Raw genomic sequence first — 19961 nt, forward strand, 5'->3', positions numbered from 1 at the left:
CCCACGGCTCGAATACTGCTTGTCCACAGTTTCCTCTCTACAACAACAGTATGATTTTCAAAGCATGTCCTTTATCAGCCCTTTTTGCCAGGAAATGATTCTAGAGTATAGTAGGAACATCACAGGAGGTCGAATGGTTTCATTTATGGAGTCTTGGTGATTAAATGGTGGCCTTTCCACCTTTCTTAAGTGACCCACATCTTATTTTAGGCTTATGTGTCTCTCTTGAGTCCCACTAGAGGTGCATATCACTAATCTGGTATAACATAGGTCTGAAATGTAAACCCCCTGAGCTTTCAATCTTTTAAATTTCATTTGAACTACCTACTTCCCACTTCCTCCCCACTCACCCCAGCATGCTCACACTCTCCAACTTTGCCCCTAGACAGCCTAAACAGATTCCACTTAGATCTAAAGAAACACATCATTATTATTTCCTTAATGCTGGAACAGGTTGAGCAAGCAGATGTGAAGTTTCTTTTCTGATAAGCTAGGTCTAGCCAAAGGCAAGCTGCGGGACCGCATGATCCAGAAAGAGAGGAAATGCAACCTCAGATCTTTATCTACATGTTCGTGCCCACGATTGGGGGCCTTCAATGAGGCATTTTCTTTAGGTCTATATAAGAAAATATCTCTGCCCAGATCAAATCCAATAAAGCTGATCCTATGACTTTTATTCTCTTACTCTAGATTTCTTTTTGGTTCCTGTATGACTCTTGTTTGCCAAGCTCACGATCTAGTGATCTTGGAAGACAGAATATGGTTATAGGAGAACTGTATCTGCTTTTTGTAGCATGTCAAATATGACTTAGGAACATTAGTAGCTGATGCCTGTAGTCTTTACCTATCAGAAATCAAAACCTTTGTTCATTGAGGGTTTATACCTCAGTTGAAAGTTAAATACTCTAAGAGATAACAGGATTAAGTACAGTTTCTTTGTCAGAAACTGTGTTGAACTTGCATGGGCTTAATCTAGACCACTTGCTCCACTTTGGAAACCCACCTATTTAAATTTTGGTGTCTACTGATCAAGAAAATGGAGGATCTTACTTTAACTGACTGGCATATAAGTACTAAAATATGTGATAAAATATAAATAAGCACATAAATAGAATTAGGCCACAATGGCAAGTTGCCTGTCCATTCTTACACTTGCTCATTCTATTCTAGCAAACCATTGTAGACCAGAGGATGCATTAGTTTCACTGAGGGCAAAACCATATTCTTGCTTTTCCAATCAAAAGTGAGACAAAGAAAGTGTTTTAGAGAATATCAGTTGTATAATCTCTTTATAAAGAAAAAGAAAGAAAGGTATGATCTCATTTGACAAATTACAGGACGCTGGCATTTATCCTTTTAAATTAGCAAGCTGATTTTGAAATTTTCATTATCTAGAAGCTGCTGAATCAATCAAATTAAAAAACAAATTCTCCCATTCTGCAAACACAGGTGACTATTTCCTAAGTTGAATAATAAACCATTCGTGTGGCTGTCAGTTCTGACACTGCTGAGAACCTCACCTTTGTTCTTCCTCAAGTGACTGCATAAATTAGGAAGGAACTTGGTTGCTGGGGAGAGTGATACTTTTCCCTAAAATATAAATGAAAAAAAAAGTTTTTTACAGGCATATAGATCCAAAGTGCACTTCTGTTTTCATATTAGATTATATATGTGTGGGGAAAAAACAGTTCTTCAAGGTGATTCATGGCAAATGGAACTTAAAGATAAATACAGAGTGGAGATGTAGCTAAAGCTTCAGAAACCAGCAGGATGAGTTCAGTATCTGATTTGCTTATGGAGGTTCACATTTTCTACCAACTTCATATTTTGATGAGGTTTGAGAGTTGGGAGACTGTTCCTGGGCTGACTGGGTGGTGTCCCTCATCAGAGGCTGTATTCAAGAGAAGACAGTCAAAATGGTTGTGGAAGTGGTGTTTCTGCTCCCTGATGTTGTGTAGGGCAGAGGCTGTTTTGGTGGAGATGAGGAAATAATACGTGTGTGTGTGTTGAGGGTGGGGATTAAGATTGAGAAAGAGCGGGGCGCCTGGGTGGCTCAGTCGGTTGAGCGGCTGCCTTCAGCTTGGGTCATGATCCCGGCATCCTGGGATTGAGCCCCACACCAGGCTTCTTGCTCCACAGGGAGCCTGCTTCTCCCTCTGCCTCTGCCTGCCTCTCTGCCTACTTGTACTCTCTCTATCTCTCTGACAAATAAATAAATAAAATCTTAAAAAAAAAAAAAGATTGAGAAAGAGAAATCCTGAAAATTATATTATCAGTAATCCTATCATCATTTTTCTATTGGGGTTATATTTTTGGAATAATTTTATGGTTCTATAAAATACCCAAGTTTAACCCAAAGTTACTCTTCTTGAATTTAGCCCTGAAGATTTGCCTTGAATGGTATGGAATTCCCAAGTTTTAATGTAATGTCTTGATTGGCACTTGGGTCCTTGTGCTATATTGGGGGCATAGTCCGCCCGCTACCAGAACTTTGAGGAAGGAATAGATTTAGAACTTCTTAGATGTGGCTTAGAGCCTGGGAGTAGGATTGGTAGTTAAAGGCTAGATGCTGTTTTGAGTCGTCTGAGATTCCAAAAAGTGAGAGGCATTGCTAATAGGAGAAGGTCTTGGCTGCTGAGGATTCTGGGACAGATGGTTACTTCCACTGCCAGGAGGGCAATGTCTAGGAATTATTGACAGATTAAAGTGCTAACTCCCTCAAGAACATTTCAGAGGCCACACAGGGAGTGTTCACTTATTGAAGCTTATATAGTATCTGCCTGGAACTAGGCCTCTGCACTTCTCTGACATGCCAATTGGTCACCCTTGACCTTCTGGTACAGATATTTGCTTCTAACTGTATTCTCATTGAAAAGAAAGAGCAAGGCACCTTGGTGGCTCAGTGGGTTAAGCCTCTGCCTTCAGCTCAGGTCATGATCTCAGGGTCCTGGGATTGAGCCTCACATCAGGCTCTCTGCTCAGCAGGGAGCCTGTGTCCCCCTCTCTCTCTGCCTGCCTCTCTGCTTACTTGTGATCTCTTTCTTTCTCTGTCAAATAAATAAATAAAATCTTTAAAAAAAAAAAGAAAGAAAAGAAAGAGTAATCATTTCACCATTAAAAACAAAAAAAATTCAGACATTCAGACTGAGACTTAGAAGTCTATGTACTACATCTGATTCCAAACTGGAACAGCAAGGTCAAGAAAAACTAGATTCAGAGTTATGTAAGAAATAATTTTTTTTGAACTATATTTTTAAATTCATTAGGTGTGCATCAAGTCAAGCTGTGAAATGCAACTATCAGCTACATGTCATTTGAGCCCTTCTGATGACTCCAGAGCTGATCATGAATCCCGTTGCATGCAAGTTCAGGAGGTTCAGCGTCACCCCTTGATTCTCAGCCCTTCATCCTACTCTTGTCTATGTCAGTATCAGTGCAATGATCCCATTTTGGTATTTACGCTGTATTTCAGAACCAGCCTCACCAACACTCATTCAGCTAACTAGATCCCTGCTTTGGGTCAGCCTTAGTGACCTGCTTCAGGTGCCTGAACTGACACACTGTGTCCTCAATTTACATCTTCTCTTTTGACTTTAAGTTCTGTGTTTCTAAAATCCTAGTGTGAATTTTGGAATATTAACTATTCCTAGTTCCTCTTTTGATGAGTTTTGCCCAATTACACAGATGCCTCATATGTTTTTCTGCTTTTTGGAAATAAAATGAACACAGACAACCCACTTCAGTATATATCTAATCAAAGTTCTTGGAGTTGACATCTGTGGTGTTTCTGGGTTTTTTTGTTTGTTTGTTTGTCAGTCGGAGAACATTTTCCCTTCTTCTAAAAATGGTAGCTTCATCTTCTTCTGGGAGATTGTCTCATTCCAGCTGTTCATTCTGTGTGGGTTTGGGTGATGTTGAGACCATCTTTGCTTTCACAATGAGCAGGTGACCCAATCCAATGAATGTACCCAATATCCTGGTCAAAATGATGGGTTGGGTTTGGGAATGTGACCCAATTTCGGCCAATAAGAGAAGAGTCAGAACTTTTGTTCAAGGTTTGATCTTTTTTTCAAAGTATTGCTGAAGGTAGGTGAAGGGGAACTCTTTTTCTCTGGACTTGGCACTGGGAGGATGTAGGATGGGAGATGTTGGCAGCCATCTTACCTCAAGTGGTTTAGGGAGATTGTCCAAGAACAGAGCAAACAAAGGAATATAGGACAAGGAATATAGAGATTCTGAGGCCTGTTGACATCATTTGGGTGCCAATATCCCAACCATGACAGAACTACATTACCTCTGGTTCATTTTCTTTTTTTTTCCCCCCAGATCATTAACTATTTTTGTTCTTGCCAATTTGTGTTGAGTTTTCAGACACCTAAAGATCATTGACTATTTCAGGTCTGTTTTTCTTATGACTGATGATATGATGAGAGTCTCTTCTTATAGTTAGTATATGGGGCTTGGATTTACTATTAAGTTGCATCAAAGCTATAGAATTAGGATGGAAATGCAAGTCATAGACTGGCCACAATCATTGCAGGATGAATTATCCCAGGGAGTAATGTTCCAGACAGTCTGCTAGAGTAAAACTAGGCAGAGAATCTTTTTCCTTTGTGTGTTGAGAAACCAGAGCCACTCCTTATCCTACTTCTACTTCCCATAAGTGGTATGTCTGGAATAATGGATAGGGGATGGCAGAAAATGTAAGACACAGGCCTGCTTTCTCCATTAGACTATAAAAGCTCCTTTAGGAAAAGTGCTCTATCTAGTTTCCTATTGTATTCCTAGAAATTAGACTAGTACCTGGCACAGGGCTGGTATTCAATAGGTGTTGGCTAACTGAATAAGTAGAAAATGTGTAAAATAGTGCTGCTTATAGACGTAAATTGCTCCTTCTCCTCCACTCCCCATTAATTTTGTAGAAAGGGCCTTACTACTATCAGAGTTGCCCCAGCACCTGGGTGGCATTTTTGTGACATGTTCATCAGCCAAACTCACAACTGCAAGCTAGTTCACAGGACCCAGGACAGCAAGAATCCAATGAGGTCCCAGATCCACAGAAATGAACTTTCTAAGCCACCCGTACTCACAAGATCCTGCGTGCTGTTGATGTGGGAGGCACTCACTCTCACTGTATGAAAGACTATAATGAACAAATTTCAGAGGCATGGCCTGAAGTTAAGTGATGTTTAACTCTCTGTTGTCTATCTGGCAAGAGGGGTCTGAAGGTTTCTTTTAGGGTCTTGGAACACTCTCAGATATGGTGTTTGTTCCAAATTTAGCCAGCTGTAGACCATGGGGGCTTAGCATAAAGGAAAAAAAAAGATGAGGACTGATTATATTTTGTGGAGCAAAGAAGCTGAGGGCTTCTGCAAGATGGATTACCGTGCAGGCACAAGAAGTGTGAGATGAAGTGCAGAAAGACCATAGCTGGGACTCAGCCTCCAGCTGGAGCTGCGGCTGGCTCCTCCGCGATCAAGCTTTCACGGCAGATCATCCATTAACTTTGTCAAACCAATCATGATGCTCCGTAGGTTATCCACACTGAGAGTGAGGCAGAACTAATGAGGCAAACACAATCTCCAGGCATTCTGAAGACCACAGATCCTGTAGGCCTCTTAGCTCCCTCTTATTCCAGCCACTCTCTCTAGTTTGGATGATTATATTGAAATAGAGGAGAGCAGAAGTCAGGACACTTGCAAGTGAGACATGTGCCAGGGCCAGCCCCGGCCCAGAACTGCTGGGGCTGGGTTCAGGTGTTCAGCTGGAAGCCCTTCTAGCTGAGAGGTCAGATGGAATGAAAAGCCAGCTTGAGTTGCTCAGTAAGGAGTGCTGGGTCTTTTGGTGATTGGAGATCAAGTTGAATGAAAGCAAAGTCTTCCCCCTTGGTTCTCTCTTCTCCACTTAAGTCCTGGCAGTGAGTATCGAACTAGGGGAAACTTCAGATTACTAGTAACAACCTAAGCAATGGCATTCCTCCAAATCATGATGAAACCTTTGGGAATCTTCAAAATGTACATCTTTTCCAGGACTTCAAGTAGTTCCTTAGGGCTGGAAAAAGTGCACTTATTCAGCAGCCCTGTTCTTTCTAACTTACAGGAACTCTCCGTGAAAGTGAGGGTGATCACGGGAGTTTTGCTGAGACCTAACTAAGCAAACACACATGACCAAAGCGTCTGCTTGGGATGTCACAGAGCCTGTGCTGGTTCCACTTGGCATACAGCTGAGACAGGCTGCAAGCCAGGCTTGTGAGGGTAGAGGTGGGCAGCAGCTGCAATTACCTTCTCCTGGCAACTCAGTTTGCTACCATGTTACTTGCTGTAGAATTTAAAACACTAATAAGAAAAAGAAATTAAAAAAAAAAACCTCTTAATATTTAATGTGCAAATAGAATGTAAAAATTAGAGCGAGAGAGAGAGAAAAGGTGGGGAGAGAGAGAGAATACTTTTTAAGAATGATTCTAGAAAACCCCAGTGCCATGGCTGAAATACTCTGGATGTACCTTTTCCACACATGAGCAAATAAACAAACACAAATTATGAAGGTAAGAAGGTAAGAGTCAATGGGGGCACCCTTGATCTTGAATTGCATTGTTCAAATCACCTGGATTCTCTTCAGAAATTGTGTTATGAACTATTGTTTCAATGGCTACCGTGACACATGGCTTCTCTTGTGTCTTCGAATACTCTTTCTTCATCTCATTTTTTGAGTTCCTCTTCTAGCCCACCCGGTGTCAGTCCTTGGCCTCTGTTCTTTGCTCAGATTCTTTCCCTTGGTAAACATATCCGTGCACTCATATTTAACTATCTACGCTTTTATCTGTTGGTTTTATTTCTGTCTCTAATCTTGCTCTGAAATTACTACCTTCTATCTCTCTAACTGCTTAAATGGACATCTCCACCTGAATATTTTGCTATCATTTTAAAATCAGCATACCTATGATTAACTTATCATCCTCCTTATACCAGTCCTGGCTTACTCTATGATATCTTTTTTTTTTTTTAAGATTTTATTTATTTATTTGAGAGAGATTGGGGGAGAGAGAGCATGAGTGAAGGATGGGGGTGGGGGGTGCCTAGGGGCAGAGGGAGAGGGAGAAGCAGACTCCCTGCTGAACACGGAGGATGTGGAGTTCTATCCCAGGACCCTGGGATCATGACCTGAGCCGAAGGCAGATGCTTAACCTACTGAGCCACCCAGGCTCCCCTTCTCCTTGATTTCTATTAATCATTTTGTAATATTCCTAGGTACCCAGGCTCATAACAAAGAAAAACCTTGATTTGGTCCTCTTTATCTCTCATTGTAAATCATTATTTCTTATTAGTCCTTCTTTGTGTCTTTCCTTATTTCCATTTCTTGATATCCTTCTTTTACTGCCATTCATCTGAGTTATTCTTTCCATTGACTTATTAAGTTGAACCACATGAAACTGCCATTCTCCTCAGTCAACACAGTGACATAGTGGCAATTTCAAATGGTTCATTCTAATACAGTAGCCATTCAGAACTGTCTCCCCAGATTATGTGAAATTAGTGACGTTTAGACTCTGTTCCTTTTGGAAACATCTCAACCTTGTCTTAACTCTCAATACTGGAAGCATTTCCTGGTGTGCTCCAGAGTGCTTAGAAAGATCTTGGCTTTCCAGTTGTGCCTACGTAGTGTAGGGATTCCTATAGTCATGTTTCTTACCCCCTACCCACCTACCTCCGCCCTCACCCCCAGAGTTGCGACAGGAGGCCCTGAGAATATATTTCTGTGGCACCACTTCAAATCCTCTTTGGAAATAGTAATGGAATAAATTTTTAATCAGTCAACCAGGGCTTTAAAGCATATACTTCATTTAACTTGCTTCTGCCAGAAAGAAAAGATCTTTCAGGGAGGGCTATGGCTCTGTTTGTTTTGCCCTCTGCTTTGGCACAGTCAGCTGACCTTCAGGGCATAGCTTAAGGCCTATCTGTTCTATCAGGCTTTTGTCTGATTGACATGGGAGAATCACCCAAGTGAGGGGGTCCCTTAGATTGCCTTCTTCTCTTTGTACATGCCCCCAGAGACCCTAGTGCTGCAGCTCCCTCCAAATGACCTAAAGGAGCGAATGCATAAACCATTTTTGTAGCAATTAAATCTGCTTCAAGAACTTCTTTCTCAAATCTTTTGTGGAACAAGTTAGCCTATAAATATATACATAAATAACAAATTTAAAGTATTCCAATTTGTACCCTTAAAAAAAATTCTTTCTCCTTTGAAATCAAGACATCTTATACTTAAAACAAGCCTTCCGATTCTCTTTCCATCTGAAAAGATTAGTCTGAACTTTTTTTCTGCCTATCTTTTAAGTTTTCATTATCCAATATATACAATATAGAAGGATTAATATAATGAACCCCCATGGACCCACCATCTAGCTTCTACAGTCATCAATACTTGGACAACCAGGTTTCATCTACCTCGCACATATTTTTTCTTGGAAATCCAAAGCATACCAGTTCACTTAGCTTTAAATATTTCAGTATGCATATCGAACTGATAAAAGCATATAAAACCTAGTCACCATGCCATTTCACACCTAAAAGTTTAAAAGCAATTACTCATTTCACCGAAATGCCCTGTCCACATTCAATGCAAATAATATCTCCTAAGCCCCTTTTGTTAACAGTGCCCCTCCCTCACTCTTTTTCTAAGCCATTGATTTGTCATTTGTCCAGCAGCACTTCCTACTCTGAATTTGACTGATGACTTTGGATGGTGGTGTTGACCTTATTACTCCATCCCTCATATTTTCTGTAGACTGGTAGTTAGATCCAGAGACATTTTAGACTCAGGTTCAATTTTTTAAGCAAGAATGTTTTGTAGATGATGTCTGCAGATTTCCCATTTCCTCATATCAGGAGGCATACAATACCTGGTTGTCTTACCTAGTGTTGCTAAGATTAATCAGGGGAAACATCAAGACCTCCATTTCTCATATATTGCAAAGAAAACTTGAACTATATATATGATGATCCACACTTCCCCAGTCAACAGATATTTCCAGAAAATGAACTCCAGAGCCCTGTGTTCAGTACTGTGTTCATTCAGTACTCAAGGACAAATGAGAAGTCCAAGAAGTCTAACATAGAGCAATTTATTTGTCTTTTAGAGATTTATAGCCCCATGAGAGAGGTAGAGAGACAAAGATATGCATGAGATATGAGTGAGCAAGTAGCAAAGTAAGCTTAAAAAAAAAAAGCAGGTACCACATGATTAATAGCCAGAAGAGTTTTGCAGATGCTATTTGGTGTAGGAAAACAAAAATGGAGAAAGGAATGTGGTCAGTCGGTTTTGGGGCAGTTTTCCCTGAAGAAATGGTGCTGAGCTAGATTTGAAAGATTCGCAGGATTTACCAGCAGAAAGAAAGAATACGGGTGCTTGGGTGACTCAGTGGGTTAGGCTGCTGCCTTTGGCTCAGGTCATGATCTCACGGTCCTGGGATAGAGTCCAGCGTCGGGCTTTCTGCTCAGTGGGGAGCCTGCTTCCCTCTCTCTCTCTCTCTGCCTGCCTCTCTGCCTACTTGTGATCTCTCTCTGTCAAATAAATAAATAAAATCTTTAAAAAAAAAAAAAAAAGTAGAGACCCCTAGCCTGACACCCAGAGGTTCTGGTGTCAGGGGTTGTAATCCAGGATATCTGCACTTTTTACAAGTATCCTAAGAGACTCCAATGCAGGTAGGCCAAGAGCTCCATGTTAGAAACATGCGGGAATGAATGCTTGGGGTAACAGCAGACAGTCTGCTTCAGGGGATCATGGAAATTTTCTGAGCCTGCTTTAGAGATGATGATGATGATGATGATGATGATGAGCATTTATGTGCTAGGAGCCATGCTAAGCTTTTCATGGGGTTTTTCAAACTGAAGTCCCACAAAACCACCAAAAGAGATAGGTATTGTTTATATCCCCATTTTATTTATTTATTTTTAAAGATTTTCTTTCTTTGAGAGAGAGACAGAGAGCACAAGCAGGGGAAGGGATAGAGGCAGATGGAGAAGGGCAAGCAGACTGACTCCCTGCTTAGAGGGGAGCCTGATGGATGTGGGGCTCCATCCCAGAACCCTGAGATCATGACCTGAGCTGAAGTCAGATGTTTAATCAATTGAGCCATCCAGGTGCCCCTATATTGCCATTTTGACAATTAGAAATCTAGGCTTAAAGGAGCTAAGATCACACAGTTACAAGGGAAATGAAAATGCAAATTAGGTGTATTTGATTTCAAAAGGGAGTTCTCAACTACAGTTCTAGCTTGCCATTTAAACATACAAATAGTGACAACATTTACCATTTTCAAGGCAGGGGCCAACTCTCCCAGTGCCACAGGGCTTGCTGTCACCTCTGACAAAGGATCCTGTTTTAGTTTACGTGTCTGCACATTAAAAAAAAAAAAAAAAGGAAGAAGACGGATGCTATGCTATGATCCAAATGTAAATTCTCAGGTGAGAGGTGTAAAATGAAACAAAGTATGAGGCTGCTGTTTGCTTACAGGCAAAGAACTCCCCCAGTTGCTCCATTTACTCCTCCTCCCTGGTAGAATGCATTCTACTCTCCAATCTACTTGCAACAGGATTTGCAATGATTTCTGTAGGGGTTCAGTTGATAGCCCAAAATAGTGTTTCCAAAGATTAAACTTGCTTTTCTCACTTTTATGGCTTTAGTTAAAGAGATGGAGCTGGGGTTGAAAACTGTATCTATTTCAGGACATGAAATACTATTTTATATTTCATGGTGTCTGTAAAATACTTTATAATATCCCAATATTTGTATGTGTGTATATGTATAGATATACATACACATACATATAAACATATATATATTATATATATATATATATATATATATAAGGAATATACATAGTCCTTTGAAATTTGTGCTGTGGCTTCCACTGGATAAAAGTTACAAAGCTACAAAGAGAAGAATCCTGTACTTTTGCAAACATATCAGTTCCCAATAAGTGTTTGATAAGACTCCGTGGAACGTAGAAATCTGGGAGGTTGTCGGGCATGGGGGGTGGGGGGGTAGATCGCTTATGACAACTTTGACCAATAATTGGTTTTAAAACACCTATAAAAATGTTTGGAGAGAAAAGAACTATATAGACTTGCTGGGTTGCTTACCTTGAATAAAATACTACCAGATTTACCTAAAGCAAGTCATTACTTTATATATTTACTATTTTTCTTTGCCATCTAGTGCAATGAATAAGAGTTTGAGGGAAGTCATTGATTTCACAAGATGGGTTGGATTTGCTCTTTATTTAAAATAGGAAGATGCCTTGAACTGCCCAGTTCTGGCAACCCCGTGCAGAGAAATACACTTTAACTACAAAACAGCATGTTCTGAATCTGTGTTTTCTCTGGATAGTAGTAGCAGGAACACAGTGTTCATTTAAATTAAACCAGTTCCTTGGATAATAACAAAGTAATTAAAGAAACCACCAAGGAAAAAGAGCCAATTTATTTGAATCCTGTTCATAAAAACTACATCAAGAGCCTGAAGGTACAAAATAATGTGGATAAGATGGCAGATTGATGATTTTTTAAAATTCTGCGTGGGATGCATCTTGATATTAATTCAAATGAGTATCTCTCATCTGAAAATAATACAAGAGGCAAAATTTTTTATCCTTCTTAGGAGAAATGAAATTCTATTAAAAGACCCAGATAAGAAATTGCTGCATAGCTTGAAGTCCACTTGACCTCTAGTAATACCTTAACATCAGAACATTATGATTTATTCATATTTTCTACATTCCCATTGGAATAGAGGGGCCTTTGTCTTTAATGCATTCAAGAGTTTGAAATTCATACTGATTTATCCGAGATGATACTACCTGAATCAGAAGGAGATATTTTCGGGCATCAGTGAGTTTCCTATTTTGGTCAGTAACAAAAATCTAAATGGAGTTGAAAATGTGTATTATGTTTTCACATTACCATTAGACAATGAAAGTTATTTTAAAGGAAAAACACACCAGTAAAATACCTCTCACTTTTATACTCCCCTCAGTGCAACACTGAGAAATTAAATCTACATTCCTCAAGCAAAATTTCACAACTGCTCTTTGTGCATTTTAGCAGAATGACTGCTCCTTTTGGAGAAACAGTATTCTTACTATGCTCTGCTTTTTCCTCTGAAATATAGGTCCACTTGGATTGCCTCTGTGTCAAAGAAGGAAGTGAAGAAAAGCAGATACATCAGAGGGTCTGTTGACTAAACAGTGGCAACCCTGTTTTTGAAGAACAGCCTATAAAAAATGATCGGTTTTGAAGAACTTAAAATGAACTAACTCTATTAGAAAGGAAAGATATACATAAAATGTGTAAAAAAGGTTCCTGGATCCAATTCCACTAACAAAAGTATGGTCACCCCACACTAATAACAAACAATTTTGATAGTGTCTACTCCCGCCCATCTCAGACAGGTCCCAAGTGCAAGCCCAGATTATTACCTGTCCTTATAAACAATGTCTATAAATCAGAGGTTCCCATGACCCCCTCTTTGGGTTCCATTATTTTGCTAGAGCAGCTCACAGAACTCAGGGGAAAATTTTACCTAGAGATTACTGGTTTATTATAAAAGGACATAACTCAGGAACAGAGGGATGGAAGGGATGCATAGGGTAAGGTATGGGGAAAGGATGTGGAGCTTCCATGCCCTCTCCTGGCACATCACTCTTCAAATCCCTACTGGGTCACCAACCCAGGAGCTCTCTGAACCCAACCTTTTCAGGTTTTAATGGAGGCTTCATCGCAGAGACAAGGTTGACTAAATCATTGGCCATTGGTGATTTGGTCTCCAGCTCCCGCCCTCCTCCTTAGAAGTCAGGAGGGTAGAGCTAAAAGTTCCTTGCAAGGTTGGGTCCATATGCAACAGGTCCCACCCTCAGGTATTTCCAAAAGTCACCTCATTAACACAACAAAGGACCCCTTTATCACTCTCAACACTCAGAAAATTCCAAGGGTTTGGAGAGCTGTGAGGCAGGGATTGTGGACAAAGACCAAATACATATTTTTAATCTGATTGACCAAATCTATGCTATTTATAAATCACAGTATTACAATGTCTAATTTGACCACTAACAGAATGAAAAGCAAAGTACTTAAAACTTTATTCCATCAATATAAAGTAACAAAAATATACTTCAGCTTCTTATTATGGCCAGTTCAATAGGAAGAAAGGAGAAATAGAAAAAAAAAGTTGTACATGGCAATAAAAGAGAGAAAGAGAAAAAGTGAAAAGAAGGGAGTAGGTTGGAAAGGTAGAACAAAAGAAAAAAAAAACCAGTAAGACTTAAATTGGGCAAGAAAATCTAGGAGGAGGAGAGGATCATGGAGCAGGAAGAATTTAGTGGGCTTTCACCATCCTTACCCTACTCTCAGCCATTCCATCTTTTGAATCTGGTTTGTCATCCTTTTATGCAATCAATGGATTCCTTTGAGACATCAAACTCTCCATTTTCAGAGTCTTTAATGCCCACTGGTTTGCTTGATCTTAACCTACAAGCAGCCAGTTGGGAAGGATTTCTTCAAGTAAGGTATGGACAGGAGGAAGACTTTTTGCAGAGATTTGCAGCTCTGTTTTACTTAGGGAGCTTTTCCCTTTTTAGCCAGTCATGTATGTTGTTTTTGTTGATCTCAAATCAGGAATAGTTAAAAAACTTACTTTTAGAAAATTTGCCGTGATTGACACAAAATTCAGCTAAGTGCAGGATTTAGCATGATTGCCTACTCATTCTCTTGCACTTTCTATACATTTTAAGGGCTTCAGTGTTATAGATATTTTGCCAAAAGTAAGTTTTATATTAGATATCTGTGTTAATTCCCTATAAGTTGTGGAGGCCGAGAAAAATCAAGGCCATCCCACCTCAGGTTTAGCCTTAGCATAAGTACAGCCATCTTAGCTCCGGCAGCCATCTCAGATCCCCGTGCCCAAAGGCTGAACTTTCCCCCACCCTGCTTTAGTAACCCCTACCCTGTTTTCATTCCAGGAAGCCCCACTGCTTTAGTTCCAGAGACCTCCACCCTGCTTTAGTAAGCCCCACCCTGCTTTGGTTCCAGGAATCCCCACCCTGCTTTAGTAACAGGAATCTATAAATACCCCTGCCATAACTAAGCTGGGGGTTCAAGTCCCTACTCCGCTGTGTTGGGTATACTTGGGCCCAAGCTTAAGCTTGTCAAACCCTCGTGTGATTGCATTGGAGCTTGGCTCCTTGGTGGTTTCTCGGACGTGAAAATTCGGGCATAACAAAGTAATTTTTGTTCATTTGTAAGTATTTGTAAGAAAGCTTATATTTTATAGGACCATTCTTGTGGTCATTTCTCATTTAGTATCCTGAGATTTTCTTTGTTTTTCTGAAAGTTACATGCATTCAGAATGCTGAATGCTGATGGCTACATCTATCATGAATTGCATTTCTTCCTAGTTTGTTTATTGCTCTTTTATTTATTTAAAAAAAGACTTTATTTATTTGTTTGATAGAGAGAGACACAGCGAGAGAGGGAACACAAGCAGGGGAAGTGGGAGAGGGAGAAGCAGGCTTCCCACCGAGAAGAGAACCCAGTGAGGGCTCTATCCCAGGACCCTGGGATCATGACCAGAGCCAAAAGCAGACACTTGACGACTGAGCTGCCCAGGTGCCCCATGTTTATTGCTCTTTTAAAAACAAAGTGAATAAGCTGCTGTGTCCTAAAGGATTCTGATGAAACAACAGCTATTGGGACATGCTAACATTCTCTTATTGGTAAGAAAGAAGATTTGCCATAGTAGGTTTGCCAACACTCAGAGTGTCAGCTGAGAGTCATAGAGCTGTATCTTAAAGACTAATGGAAGAAATCTCAGAGCCTTCAAAAGAGGCTCTTGAGCAATGAAATGATGTCCGTGAGATATTTTTGTGGCTTATCGTCAGTGAATGAACATTTAATCAACTTCTACTAAGTTCAGTGAACTGAATTAGTTAGATTCTGGGTACTTAGAATTGAATTTAGGTATAATTCTTACCATGAGGGATCTTAAAATCAAGTGAAGAATTAATTGAAAACTCATTCTAATTCCTCTAACCTATTGTTTTTTGTTTCTTTTTAATGTTCGTGATGTTCTAACTCAGATTTGTGTCTGCAACCTAATTTTGTCCACACTAACTTTTGCTTCAATAACTGGGCATCCAGACCACTACTTGACTTGAATTAGAACTTTGTTACATCATTGTTGATGTAACAGCTTGTAGCAAACATTCTATAGGATATGGGTAAGACAGAATCCTGATTGTGTCCCCTATTTTTCTGCATGGTTGTAGATATATCATTTCTGGCATAATGATTAAGAACAAGAGTGACTGTCAGGAGTGAGAGAGTTTCAGAAAGATGATTGTGACAGAATGTGGGGAACTTTAATAAGAGCAACTAATCTGTATGCCATACAAATAGGTTGTGGTTGATTGATCATTCCTGATTTTTAAAAAAAAGTTAGCAAAATGGATCAGATGTCATGTATTAGAGGTTAATATATGACAGGTTAAGATGTTACTTCTAGAGCTCTGCCATCTATTACCTATATAATCTTGGGCAAGTCACTGAACCCAATGTAGGTTATATAATAGGAATGATATTTAGAATCAAGTAGATGAATGTCAGTAAAATATCATGTGCCACAGAGTTAGGCACTATGAATATTATTTTCTCCCCATTCTCTCATTGTATTTAACTGCCCTGACCCTAGGCTAAATACTGTCCAATTGCATTATCCCTGGGATATATTATTTAGATTATTATATGAGCATTGTATTTGTTTCCTACTGCTGCCATGATAAATTACCACAAACTTAGTAACTTGAAACAATACACATACATTATTTATAGTTCTAGAGGTCAGAAATCTGAAATGGATCTCACTGAGTTAAAATCAAGGTGTCGACAGGGCTGTGTTCCTTGTAAAGGCACTAGGAAAGAATTAATTTCTTTGCCAATTCCGGTTTCTAGGGGCTGCCTGCACTCACTCCTTGACTTGTGGCCCCTTCCATCCTCAAAGCTGTAGGTATAGCATCTTTAAATTTCTCTCTGACTCTGGCTCTCCAGCTTCTCTCTTTTGAGTATAAGGACATTTGGGATTAGTTGGGTAATCTAGGATAATCTCATCTCATAATCTTTAACTTAATCACATTTGCAAGATCCTTATTACCATGTAAGGAAACGTATTTGTAGGTTCCAGGGATTAGGACATGGACACCTTTGGGGACCATTATTCTGCTTGCCATATACATTAGAAAATGTCTGCGATAATATTTTATATACCCCCAAACTGGTAAATGTTACAACTACTGCTTCCATAGCACGGAAAGAGAAAATTAGGTAGAACAGTATTCTTTTCAATTTGTATTATTTTAGCATTTGTTATGTTACATACATTACTGTCATTCATTCACTCATTCATTCAATAAACTCTTGCCTAACATCTTGACCTCTTTAATTATCAAAGTCAGTTTCTTCTCAGTTATACCATAGAATCTATAAAGTAAGAATCTATGTCAGACTATTATAATAACTCAGACTTAGTCCTTGTCAAAACACTTCAAGGCTTTGAGTATGGTCTTTGTATGTTGTGCAGGTCTATTGCTAATAAATGAACTTGAGCTAAAGAAATTTGAGCCAATCAACATCAGACCCTCTGATTTTAGAAAAATTATGTAGAGAGACAGTTTTCTTGAGATGTAGAAGTAGAAGAAATGTAACTTTATTTGTTTAATGGGTGAGAAGGTCTTCACTTTGGTATTTGCAAATCAAGTAAGTACTACTACTACCTCAGGGAAAGAACAGCCTGGCTAATTTATGTACTTGGATTGGGGGGAAATTAGGATGGTGTTAGCATGGTTGAGAGAATGAGTTTGGGAAACCAGCTGTCATACCAGTCTCAGGAGGCTGACTTCCTTGTTACAGGTTGGGTTGGGTTTATATAATGTTAATCTTTAGTACCTGCTAAGCAGCTTCTGTTTCAAAGAGAATGCAGTGGTGATTTCTACCAGGTTGCCACCTTAAGTTGCCTGGTGCTTTAAGAATGTAGATGTCTGGCAATATAATTTCAATATCTGAATTAATTTGAATAGGAAAAACAGTTAAATATGGATCGTTCACATTATTTCAAAAGGCAAGACCTTATTATTGCTAGCCCACATGTCACTAGCTGCTGAGTGACACTGCACATCACAGTTCATGGAAATAAAAGGAGAGCTCCTTTGTTGTAAATTCATCCGTACACTCTTGGGAAATTAGGACACACAACAGATGTAAATCAGCCTTTAATCCAAGTCCCAGTGTGGACAGTGCAGAGGAGAGAAGTGGCAGGAGTCAGGGGAAAAGAGAACTATAATGGTGTAAAGAATAGAAGAGAACACCCTGTTTCTTTAGTCAGTCTGGACCATTTACTTATATGTACGCTCAGAGACTAGTTTATCTCTACATTGTTGAATCCTCTCCTCTTTTCTTATAGGAGTTGGAGTGGAGGCTGACCCTGGTGAGAGAAATCCCTGGCAGGACTTTCCTGGTTTAAAACACTAGGGTTTCATCTTGCAGAGGGCACTTCTAAGCTGTTCCTCCTAGAGGCCCTCTCTAAGAGGCTCAGGATTCCTGCAGAGCAATACACTTGACAGGTTGTAGAAGAATTATTCATAGATTCCCTTAAAAGTCCCTCTGGGTATTGCACATCCAAAGGTACACAATTCGCAACAGACTCAGGACCCTTTGGGGGCTGGGTCCTGAAGTTCACACCCTTTTCCTGTAGACCTTGGGAATCTCTATCCCCCCTCTTTGGCTGCTTCCTCCCATGCTTGTTTCTGCATGAACCTCTCTCCTGGGCCAGGTAAGGAGGAGATAGTGATGCTTTACCGCTTCTGTTCAGCTGCTTGCAAGATAGTGAGTCTCCAAAGCAATGCCTACAGATTTCCAATGCCATTCTATTAGCCTAATCACAGTATAATTCTACTTGGATACAAAATTAGCAGCGGAATCATATTTTACTTCTAGCTGCTAATTGGCAACAGTCACATGCTTTTATTAAACTATTCCAATCAAGTCTTCCCAGCATCATACATTCTGCTTATCACTGAGCCCACCTGCAGCCTGCTCTCTTCTCTGTCTCTTATCAGCAAAGCCAATTACTTTCTCCCGTGCTTGCTTTGTGGTTTTGCTTATAGACTCCACCACACCTCCACAACTAAGCCCGCAAGGGTATTAGGTAAATTCTATTCCTGATCCTCCCTCCCCATCCTACAGGACTTACTACCTTGAGGTGGTCTGTGAGTTCTGGTCTGTCTTCCTTTCTACGAAGAAGTGTTCAGAGCCTTACATGCTTTACATGTTTTCTTGCTTTTTTGGGTCTGTTTGGGGTTTCTCCTCTTTTCCTTCATTGCTTTCTCCTTTTATTCTTTCTTCCCTTATCTTTAGTCAGGTTGCCAAAGTCTTTTCTCACAATGAAGAATGATTTTTTTTAAAATGCAATAATTAATTACAAATTCTGGTCCCAAACAACTCCACTTTTTTTTTTTATTATTAATTGCTGTGTTTGTCTACAGAGATGATGTTAATTAATGAGAAAGGGCACAGAATAGAGTTGGGCCTCTCCCTCATTACTTGGTGAAGTTTATGCTTTCTTTAGCCACTTTGCTCTCTGTTTCTTCATCTCCCCAGTGGAATGGTTATGCCTCCTTGCAAGGATGTGAGCATGGCTTGAGCTATGATGTGGGGTCACTGTGACCTGTGAGCATCGACTGTGTTAGTTTTCTTCCTCTTGAAGATTTAGTAAATTTTTTGTTTGTTTGTTGGTTTGTTTTTAAAGCAGCCAAGTAGATTGGACCAAGAAACTTCAGAGGAATGCAGAGATGAAGAAAATAATGTGGCACTTGGAGGAGTTTGTAATGAAGTAAGACCAGAGGAACCAAAGTCAAAACAAGAGCGAAATAAAAACAGAACCCTACAAACCAGGCACTTAATTGACTTAAATCTCAAATACATTGTAACCAGAAGTATATTGCCTTCTAGTAATAAAATCTTACAACTAATCTATTTGCTCCAATTTGTCCTCTCCTCTTTACCTGGGATCTACCCCTCAAGAAACCATACAATTAATGGCAATAATATCAACAGTAACATAATTAATATCAGTGAAGCACTTCTGAAGCAATAAAGTGGCATAGGAAATCAAAATGGTGTCTATGTAATATTCATATTAAATTTAATAACTATTTAAATATTTATAAATTATCTGGCATTTTACATTCACAAAATGCTTCACAACCACTTTTTATTAATTATTAGATACCACTTATCCCTTGGCACTCGAGTTTCCAGAGGCAGCAAGGCTGATTTTTTTTCTTATTATTATTAATCTTAAAGAAACATTTAGCTTTATCAACCACTTCTCTAAGTTTTCATATCTAAAGTATTGGGTCACATGGAAAAAGAAAAGAAATCACAACAGAGATAGACATTATCTTTGCAGCATGTGATACCATCATTTTAGGGCTTGCGAAGTGAAATGATTCAGCCAAAGTCACAGAGCTAGACTTATTCATGCTTGGGCGTTCAAGTGTCCTGGGCCAACCTCATCTCTGGAGTTTTGCTCCTATACACATGGAAGTCAGAAAACCATGGCTGTGCTGACTGGATTAGTTAGAACTGTGATTTAGAGAACATATCTGAGTGTTATGCTTGCATTTTCCCAGGATCTGTATAACTCTGCCCTGTGTGACTAGAGCGGTGCCTGGAACTGCTAAAGTCCAGATTCACCTAAAGCCATAAATGTGTTCCTAGGCTAAATGCACTTCCCAGTGTAGGTCATAATGTCTCAAGATCAGTCTCATTTATGACTTTTTCCCTTACTGTCTTTGATCTTTACAGTCTTTGTTTTTGGGGGGCCTGGATGGCTCAGTGGGTTAAGCCTCTGTCTTC

This window comes from Meles meles, chromosome 1, assembly GCF_922984935.1.
Source record: "Meles meles chromosome 1, mMelMel3.1 paternal haplotype, whole genome shotgun sequence".
Classification (NCBI taxonomy): domain Eukaryota; kingdom Metazoa; phylum Chordata; class Mammalia; order Carnivora; family Mustelidae; genus Meles; species Meles meles.